The following is a 10,836-nucleotide window of genomic DNA, read 5'->3' on the forward strand; positions in this document are numbered from 1 at the left end:
CCATTGAAAAGAGAATCACAAGCCGCAGAGTGGAAGAAGAGACAGACAACAGAGGACTTGTACCCAGGATGCATAAAGGACAGTAGAACAGTAAGAAAAAGCAGATGACCCTGTAGTCAGAGGGGTTATTTGAATAGGTGTGTGACAAAGGAAGAAATCCAGATGGCTAGCACCGCCTGAGACGGTACTCAGGGTAATGCAGGGAAATCAGGGAAAGGCAAAAGTGAAACCACAATGTAATCCTACCATACCTCCACCAGAATGGCTAAAGAGTTTGTATCAGTAGCTCATATAGTCATCTCAGCACATATAGTTGCTAATGTATTAGCTCATATCAGCAGTCCATAGACTGCTGGTGGGAGTGTAAACTGGTACAGTCACTTTGGAAAACATTTTAGCTTTCTTCATCAAAGCATGTGTAGACCGTATGAAGAAACTCTTCTAGAAAATACCCAAGAGAAGTCCTTGGCTAGTGTACCAGGTGGTTGTTGTTCAGTCGCCCAGTCGTGTCCAACTCTTTGACCTCAGGCATGAGGAGGCTCCTGGGCAAAGAGCTGGCAATGTTCTGTTTCCAGACCAGAGTGGGAATTAGGTAGGTATTTGCCTTGAATAATTAGTTAGGCCAAATATTTAGGTTGCATGAATTTTTGTGTGAATATTATATTTTGTAAAAATCTTTTGAAAGAGAATACATGCCCTCCAATTTTGACCTGAATCTCCCATATACCCTTTCCAAGGGCAGCTACAAGGACACACACACACACACACACAGACACACACACACACACTGCTGTATCCATTTCTAAACTTCTAACACTTTTCTCATTTATTAATAAATCTTAGTGATGTATAGATAATTAAATAAATAAATGTAAGAAGTTGCCTCATTCTTTTCAAGGATGAATCTTATTCAATTATATGGATATATCACAATATAACCATCCCCCTGTTAACAGACATTTAAGACATTTCCAGGCTTCCCTGGTGGCTCAGATGGTAATGAATCCACCTGCAATGCAGGAGACCTGGGTTCCATTCCTGGGTTGATTTTTGATTGTTATAGCAAAATGGCCTTCTTTGTGGGTTTTTTCAATTGTATAAGAATGCCTGTTTTCAGCATACTCAAGACAGAACAGCGTCTTGTCATATTTTTCTTTTTGGCCCATGTAATAAGTTAAAACATGGTATCTTACTACAGATCTAATTTGCATGTCTTGTAACACGACTGATGTTGAATACATGTCATTCTGTTTTTTTTTTTTCCATTTATTTTTATTAGTTGGAGGCTAATTACTTTACAACATTGCAGTGGTTTTTGTCATACATTGAAATGAATTAGCCATGGATTTACATGTATTCCCCATCCCGGTCCCCCCTCCCACCTCCCTCTCCACCCCATCCCTCTGGATCTTCCCAGTGCACCAGGCCTGAGCACTTGTCTCATGCATCCAACCTGGACTGGTGATCTGTTTCACCCTAGATATACATGTTTCGATGCTGTTCTCTTGAAACATCCCACCCTCGCCTTCTCCCACAGAGTCCACAAGTCTGTTCTATACATCTGAGTCTCTTTCTCTTTTTTTGCATATAGGGTTATCGTTACCATCTTTCTAAAGTCCATATATATGTGTTAGTATACTGTAATGGTCTTTATCTTTCTGGCTTACTTCGCTCTGTATAATGGGCTCCAGTTTCACCCATCTCATTAGAACTGATTCAAATGAATTCTTTTTAATGGCTGAGTAATATTTCATGGTGTATCTGTACCACAGCTTCCTCATCCATTCGTCTGCTGATGGGCATCTGGGTTGCTTCCATGTCCTGGCTATTATAAACAGTGCTGCGATGAACGTTGGGGTGCACGTGTCTCTTTCAGATCTGGTTTCCTCAGTGTGTATGCCTAGAAGTGGTATTGCTGGGTCATATGGCATATCTATTTCCAGCTTTTTAAGAAATCTCCACACTGTTTTCCATAGTGGCTGTACTAATTTGCATTCCCACCAACAGTGTAAGAGGGTTCCCTTTTCTCCACACCCTCTCCAGCATTTATTGCTTATAGACTTTTGGATAGCAGCCATCCTGACTGGCATGTAATGGTACCTCATTGTGGTTTTGATTTGCATTTCTCTGATAATGAGTGATGTTGAGCATCTTTTCATGTGTTTTTTTTTGCCATCTGTATGTCTTCCTTGGAGAAATGTCTGTTTAGTTCTTTGGCCCATTTTTTGATTGGGTCATTTGTTTTTCTGGAATTGAGCTGCAGGAGTTGCTTGTATATTTTTGAGATTAATCCTTTGTCTGTTGCTTCATTTGCTATTATTTTCTCCCAATCTGAGGGCTGTCTTTTCACCTTGCTTATAGTTTCCTTTGTTGTGCAAAAGCTTTTAAGTTTCATTGGTCCCATTTGTTTATTTTTGCTTTTATCTCCAATATTCTGGGAGGTGGGTCATAGAGGATCCTGCTGTGATTTATGTCGGAGAGTGTTTTGCCTATGTTCTCCTCTAGGAGTTTGATAGTTTCTGGTCTTACGTTCAGATCTTTAATCCATTTTGAGTTTATTTTTGTGTATGGTGTTAGAAAGTGTTCTAGTTTCATTCTTTTACAGGTGGTTGACCAGTTTTCCCAGCACCACTTGTTAAAGAGGTTGTCTTTTTTCCATTGTATATCCTTGCCTCCTTTGTCGAAGATAAGGTGACCATAGGTTCGTGGATTCATCTCTGGGCTTTCTATTCTGTTCCATTGATCTATAGTTCTGTCTTTGTGCCAGTACCATACTGTCTTGATGACTGTGGCTTTGTAGTATAGTCTGAAGTCAGGCAGATTGATTCCTCCAGTTCCATTCTTCTTTCTGAAGGTTACTTTGGCTATTTGAGGTTTTTTGTATTTCCATACAAATTGTGAAATTATTTGTTCTAGTTCTGTGAAAAATACCATTGGTAGTTTGATAGGGATTGCATTGAATCTATAGATTGCTTTGGGTAGTATAGCCATTTTGACAATATTGATTCTTCCAATCCATGAACACGGTATATTTCTCCATCTGTTTGTGTCCTCTTTGATTTCTTTCATCAGTATTTTATAGTTTTCTATGTTTAGGTCTTTTGCTTCTTTAGGTAGATATACTCCTAAGTATTTTATTCTTTTTGTTGCAATGGTGAATGGTATCGTTTCCTTAATTTCTCTTTCTGTTTTCTCATTGTTAGTGTATAGGAATGCAAGAGATTTCTGTGTGTTAATTTTATATCCTGCAACTGTACTGTATTCGTTGATTAGCTCTAGTAATTTTCTGGTAGAGTCTTTAGGGTTTTCTATGTAGAGGATCATGTCATCTGCAAACAGAGTTTCACTTCTTCTTTTCCTATCTGGATTCCTTTTACTTCTTTTTCTGCCCTGATTGCTGTGGCCAACACTTCCAAAACTATGTTGAATAGTAGTGGTGAGAGTGGGCACCCTTGTCTTGTTCCTGATTTCAGGGGAAATGCTTTCAATTTTTCACCATTGAGGGTGATGCTTGCTGTGGGTTTGTGATATATAGCTTTTATTATGTTGAGGTATGTTCCTTCTATTCCTGCTTTCTGGAGAGTTTTAATCATAAATGGATGTTGAATTTTGTCAAAGGCTTTTTCTGCATCTATTGAGATAATCATATGGTTTTTATCTTTCAATTTGTTAATGTGGTGTATTACATTGATTGATTTGCGGATATTAAAGAATCCTTGCATTCCTGGGATAAAGCTGACTTGGTCATGGTGTATGATTTTTTTAATATGTTGTTGAATTCTGTTTGCTAGAATTTTGTTAAGGATTTTTGCATCTATGTTCATCAGTGATATTGGCCTGTAGTTCTCTTTTTTTGTGGCATCTTTGTCTGGTTTTGGAATTAGGGTGATGGTGGCCTCATAGAATGAGTTTGGAAGTTTACCTTCTTCTGCAATTTTCTGGAAGAGTTTGAGTAAGATAGGTGTTAGCTCTTCTCTAAATTTTTGGTAGAATTCAGCTGTGAAGCCATCTGGTCCTGGGCTTTTGTTTGCTGGAAGATTTCTGATTCCAGTTTCGATTTCCTTGCTTGTGATGGGTTTGTTAAGATCTTCTATTTCTTCCTGATTCAGTTTTGGAAAGTTATACTTCTCTAAGAACTTGTCCATTTCTTCCAAGTTGTCCATTTTATTGGCATAGAGCTGCTGGTAGTAGTCTCTTATGATCCTTTGTATTTCAGTATTGTCTGTTGTGATCTCTCCATTTTCGTTTCTAATTTTGTTAATTTGGTTCTTCTCCCTTTGTTGCTTAATGAGTCTTGCTAATGGTTTGTCAATTTTGTTTATTTTTTCAAAAAAACAGCTTTTAGCTTTGTTGATTTTTGCTATGGTCTCTTTAGTTTCTTTTGCATTTATTTCTGCCCTAATTTTTAAGATTTCTTTCCTTCTACTAACCCTGGGGTTCTTCATTTCTTGCTTCTCTAGTTGCTTTAGGTGTAGAGTTAGGTTATTTATTTGACTTTTTTCTTGTTTCTTGAGGTAGGCCTGTAATGCTATGAATCTTCCCCTTAGCACTGCTTTTACAGTGTCCCGTAGGTTTTGGGTTGTTGTGTTTTCATTTTCATTCATTTCTATGCATATTTTGATTTCTTTCTTGATTTCTTCTATGATTTGTTGATTATTCAGAAGCGTGTTGTTTAGCCTCCATATGTTTGAATTTTTAATAATTTTTTTCCTGTAATTGAGATCTAATCTTACTGCACTGTGGTCAGAAAAGATGACTGGAATGATTTCAATCTTTTTGAATTTACCAAGACTAGATTTATGGCCCAGGATGTGATCTATTCTGGAGAAGGTTCCGTGTGCACTTGAGAAAAAGGTGAAGTTGATTGTTTTGGGGTGAAACGTCCTATAGATGTCAATAAGGTCTAGCTGGTCCATTGTGTCCTTTAAAGTTTGTGTTTCCTTGTTCATTTTCTGTTTAGTTGATCTATCCATAGTTGTGAGTGGGGTATTAAAGTCTCCCACTATTATTGTGTTACTATTAATTTCCTCTTTCATACTCGTTAGTGTTTGCCTTACATATTGCGGTGCTCCTATGTTGGGTGCACATATATTTATAATTGTTATATCTTCTTCTTGGATTGATCCTTTGAGCATTATGTAGTGTCCATCTTTGTCTGTTTTCACAGCCTTTATTTGAAAGTCTATTTTATCTGATATGAGTATTGCGACTCCTGCTTTCTTTTGGTCTCCGTTTGCGTGGAATATTTTTTTCCAGTCCTTCACTTTTAGTCTGTATGTGTCTCTTGCTTTGAGGTGGGTCTCTTGTAGACAGCATATATAGGGGTCTTGCTTTTGTATCCATTCAGCCAGCCTTTGTCTTTTGGTTGGGGCATTCAACCCATTTACATTTAAGGTAATTATTGATAGGTATGGTCCCATTGCCATTTATTTTGTTGTTTGGGGTTCACGTTTATACAACCTTTCTGTGTTTCCTGTCTAGAGAAGATCCTTTAGTATTTGTTGAAGAGCTGGTTTGGTGGTGCTGAATTCTCTCAGCTTTTGCTTGTCTGTAAAGCTTTTGAGTTCTCCTTCATATCTGAATGAGATCCTTGCTGGGTAGAGTAATCTAGGTTGTAGGTTATTCTCTTTCATTACTTTAAGTATGTCCTGCCATTCCCTTCTGGCCTGAAGGGTTTCTACTGATAGATCAGCTGTTATCCTTATGGGAATCCCTTTGTGTGTTATTTGTTGTTTCTCCCTTGCTGCTTTTAATATTTGTTCTTTGTGCTTGATCTTTGTTAATTTGATTAATATGTGTCTTGGGGTGTTTCGCCTTGGGTTTATCCTGTTTGGGACTCTCTGGGTTTCTTGGACTTGGGTGGCTACTTCCTTCCCCATTTTAGGGAAGTTTTCAGCTATTATCTCCTGGAGTAACTTCTCATGGCCTTTCTTTTTGTCTTCTTCTTCTGGGACTCCTATGATTCGAATGTTAGGGCGTTTCACATTGTCCCAGAGGTCCCTGAGGTTGTCCTCATTTCTTTTGATTCTTTTTTCTTTTGTCCTCTCTGCTTCATTTATTTCCACCATTTTATCTTCTAACTCACTTATCCTATCTTCTGTCTCTCTGTTATTCTACTCATGGTTCCCTCCAGAGTGTTTTTGATCTCATTTATTTCATTATTAATTTTTAATTGACTTTTAAAAATTTCTTCTAGGTCCTTGTTAAACCTTTCTTGCATCTTCTCAATCTTTGTCTCCAGGCTATTTATTTGTAACTCCATTTTGTTTTCAAGGTTTTGGATCATTCTTATTATCATTATTCTAAATTCTTTTTCAGGTAGGTTCCCTATTTCCTCCTCTTTTGTTTGACTTGGTGGGCTTTTTTCATGTTCCTTTAGCTGTTGGGTATTTCTCTGCCTTTTCATCTTGTTTAGATTGCTGTGTCTGGAGTGGGCTTTCTTTATTCTTGTGGTCTGTGGTTCCTTTTTATTGTGGAGGTTTCACCCAGTGGGTGGGGTTGGACGATTGGTTTGTCAAGGTTTCCTGGTTAGGGAAGCTTGTGTCAGCGTTCTGGTGCATGGAATTGGATTTCTTCTCTCTGGAGTGCAGTGGAGTGTCCAGTAATGAGTTTTGCGATGGGTCTTTGTGTTAGGTGTGACTTTGGACAGCCTGTATGTTGACACTCAGGTCTATGTTCCTGCGTTGCTAAAGAATTTGTGTGGTATGTCTTGTACTAGAGCTTGTTGGCTCTTGGGTGGTGGTTGGTTTTAGTGTAGATATGGAGGCTTTTGGATGGTCTCTTATTCCTTAATGTTCCGTGTAGTCAGGAGTTTTCTGGTTTTCTCAGGTTTTGGGCTTAAGTCTCCTGCCTCTGGATTTCAGTTTTATTCTTCCAATAGTCTCAAGACTTCTCCAACTATACAGCACTGATAATAAAACTTCTAGGTTAGTGGTGAAAAGATTCTCCACTGTGAGAGACAACCAGAGAGATTCACAGAGTTACATGAAGAATAGGAGAGGGAGGAAGGAGATAGAGGTGAGCAGGAGGAGAAAAAGGGGACTCAAGAGGAGAGAGACAGATCTACACAGTTATCTGTTCCCAAAGTGTTCTCTGTAGCCCAGACACCCACAAAGATTCACAGAATTGGATTGGGAAGAGAAGGGGAAAGGAGGAAATAGAGGTGTTCTGAGGTAGAAAACAGAGAGTCAAAAGTGGGAGAGTAATCACCACACTCCTGAATAGAAATGGAAACTGAACATTGGATTCTTAGATGTCCAAAATTTATATCACCTACTGAAAAACAAAGATTAAAAATCTAGTGTTTAGGTTAGAGTCTTTGAAATACAGTATTTAAAAACAAAAACAAAAACACACAAAAAAATTAGAAATGTATGTGAAGTTTGGTTTAAAAATAGGGTTTCTCTCTCTTTTTTTTTTTTTTTGGCAAGGTTATAGTGAAATGAAAATGAAAATTAAGGAATAATAGAGGAGTATTAGAGGACTTTAAAAGGAAATAGAAGAGAAAAACAAGAAAAAGAAAAAAACTTTTTTTTTCCTAATTAAAAAAATCGTAAAAATATATGAAAATGAAAGTTGAGGAGTAATGGGGGAGTAATAGGGAATTTTAAAAGAAAATAAAAGAGAAAAAATAAAAAATGAAAGAAAAAGTTTTTATTTATTTTTATTTATTTATTTTTTTTAATAAATTAAAAAAAAAACATATATATCTAGCAATTCCTCTGGAGTTGTTGCGGTCAGTGTAGGTTCAGTTCAATTTCAGATAGCTCCTCTTTCCAGCTTACACTTCTAAATATCTATAGGCCCCTTCCGGTGTAGTCGATGTTACCTTCAGATTTTAATCTGTTGCACCGGTCCTTTCTGAAGCAGTTCCCTTTGTTTATTTTGGCTTCTCTTCGGTGTCTAATTTCCGCCCTGACACAGGCGGGCGGAGGTGATCTCTTATTTAGGTTCGCTAGTTCAGTTTAGTCCTGCTACGGGGAGGGCGGGGCGCTGCAGACAGATACCTCTCCCTGTGGCTAGCACTCACTGGCCACACTGGGTTTGCCCCGCTCACGGGTGTCAGTGCTTTCCCCGTCTACACTGCTCAGGCTCGCGGCTGCTCTATATGGAGTGGGCCCTGCGTTGAGTGCGGTTCCAGTTTTCTGGTTCTCCACAAAGGCGCGGATTTGGTTGCGCCTGCGTTTTGTGCCTTCCCCGGCCTGAGCGGTTCAGGCAGCCAGAGGCTTGGGCGCACTCTCCCCGGATGCGGCGCGCCTTTTCCCTCCACGGTGAGTGGCTCAGGCAGCCAGAGGCTTGGGCGCACTCTCCCCGGTACGGCGCGCTTTTCCCCTCCGCGGCCCGAGCGCGCGCCGCCAGTCGGATCTCAGGAAGTCTTTAGATAGGAACCGGAGGCCTGTTTGCAGTGTGGGAGGGGGTGGCTTCTCAGGGGCTGAGTTTGCCCTTTTCCCCTCCCCCCTGCCTCCTACCTCCAGCGGGGATGGGCCGGCTCTTTTCTGGGACTTTCTCGGTCCCTTTGTTTTGCGAACCGCAGGCAGTGAGTTCCGGCCGGTTAATTTTGTCCCACCGTTTAAAAAAAGCTCCCTCCGATTGCTCTCAGGGTCTTCAGGCCGTTCCTTACCCTAAGCAATGCCGCCCGCTCCTCTCCGTTCCGCCCACACTTGTTGTTGGCGGGTGCCGGCATCTGGGGTACTTTTCTGCTGGGAGTTGCTTTTAGGCACGTAATCTGTGGACCTTATTTAATTTTTCCTCCCAGTTACATTGCCAAAAACTTCCCCCAGTCCCGCCAGTGCGAGGGTTTCCTGGTGATTGGAAACTTCCTCTATTAAGACTCCCTTCCCGGGACGGATTACCGTCCGTGTAGCTCTTTTTTCTCCCTTTTTATCTTTTATATTTTGTCCTATCTCCCTTTGAAGACAATGGGCTTGTTTTCTGGGCGCCTGATGTCCTCTGCTAGCGATCAGAAATTGTTTTGTGAAATTTGCTCAGCGTTCAAATGTTCTTTCGATGAATTTGTAGGGGAGAAAGTGGTCTCCCCGTCCTATTCCTCCGCCATCTTGGCTCCTCCCCCCGTCATTCTGTTTAGAGACCCATTTATATTACTTTTTCTAAGCTGATTTTAAATTTCCTTTGCCCATTTTTCTATTAGGTTGTTGCTCTTTATATATTAAAGACAGTGGCTCTTCATCTTTTATGTGTGTCCCAAATATTTTCCCTCAACTTCTCAATTGCCTTTGAAAAGAAAAATTCTGACATTTTCTCATGCGATTCACAAAGTTGTGCTTATCAATCTTTTGTGTCCTCCAAGTTTTGTGCCATAAGTAGATGGCGTTCCCTATTGCTCATCTATATTTAAAAATAAAATTACTTCAATTTTCTTTATTTTTCCTTCTGTCTTTTTTTTGGGGGGGGGGGTCATGCCATGTGGCATGCAGGATCTTAGTTCCCTGACCAGGGATCAAACCCATGCCCCATGAATTGAGAGCAGGGCATCTTAACCACCAGACTACCAGGAAAGTCCTGTGCATTTTCTTTTTAGTGCTTTCATGTCTTTGGTTTTGCTTTTACTTCTGTGACTGTCTAGATTTTTGATGGTTGTTGTAAAGTCTTAGGTGGGAATCAGTCTTCATTTTCTTCAACATGGTTACACGTTTGTCCCATCACTATTTGTTGAATAACCTATAGTTTCCCCACTAATGTGCTGCACTTCATCATATAGACACACATTATAATATATAATCGTGTGTGTATTTATGAACCTTATTCTCTTCTATTGATCTAATGATCATAGTCTATATGATTCTAATTCCTTTGCATTTATAGTTTATTCTAATAAATAAGTGGGCTAAGTCTCTGATTACTCTTCTTTTTCAGAAATTTACTGTTTCCTGGACTGTTTTATTTTCCATACACATTTTATTGTCTGCTTACCAAATTTAAAAAGAATCCTCTTGTTGTCAGTGAATTTGTATTAATCTTATATTTTTAAGAGGGCCATTTGTCTCTTTATAATAATTCAGATTTATTACTAAAGTACAATGCATGTCTGTACTTTCTTCAAGTAATCTTTGCCTTTTCGATTAGCATGATAAAGTTTTCTTCAAGTATATTTTTGACCTCAGTGCTTGTTTCTGTTATCTAAATGAAAAATGACAATGCAAATGTATATGAATGTATATCATTACAAATTGGAACTAAAATGAAGAGGGACACATAAGAGGTAGTTGGGGAGTGAGTTAAAGGAAAAGTGAAGAATCTTATGGTTCTCTTATTCTTGTTCAGGAGAACAATATAGATAGACCTATCTACATTACGCATGTTAGAGAAACATGCGTACAGTTATGGTTCCCTTTTCTCCACATCCTCTCCAGCATTTATTATTTGTAGATTTTTTGATGATGGCCATTCTGACTGGTGTGAGGTGATACCTCATTGTAGTTTTGATTTGCATTTCTCTAATATTAGTGATGTTGAGCATCTTTTCATGTGCCTGTTGGCCATCTGTATGTCTTCTTTGGAGAAATGTCTGTTTAGGTCTTCTGCCCATTTTTGATTGGGCTTTTTGTCTGTTTTTTGGTTACTGAGTTGTATGAGCTGTCTGGATATTTTGGAAATTAAGCCCTTGCTGGTCGCATCATTTGTAAATATGTAAGGGAGCCAAATGCCTAATCTCAGTTAATCATTCATGAGACAGATAATGGGGAGTTAAAGGGTCTGTGTCTGGCCTTGTCCACAGATTCAGGCACCAGGAGAAAGCTCTGCATTTGGCCTTGCCACAGGTAAACAAGGGAGTCATTTCCACGTTGTATGGGGTCACGGGAAAGAGTGGACAGCCAG

The sequence above is a fragment of the Odocoileus virginianus genome, unplaced genomic scaffold, assembly GCF_023699985.2.
Source record: "Odocoileus virginianus isolate 20LAN1187 ecotype Illinois unplaced genomic scaffold, Ovbor_1.2 Unplaced_Scaffold_38, whole genome shotgun sequence".
Lineage (NCBI taxonomy): Eukaryota > Metazoa > Chordata > Mammalia > Artiodactyla > Cervidae > Odocoileus > Odocoileus virginianus.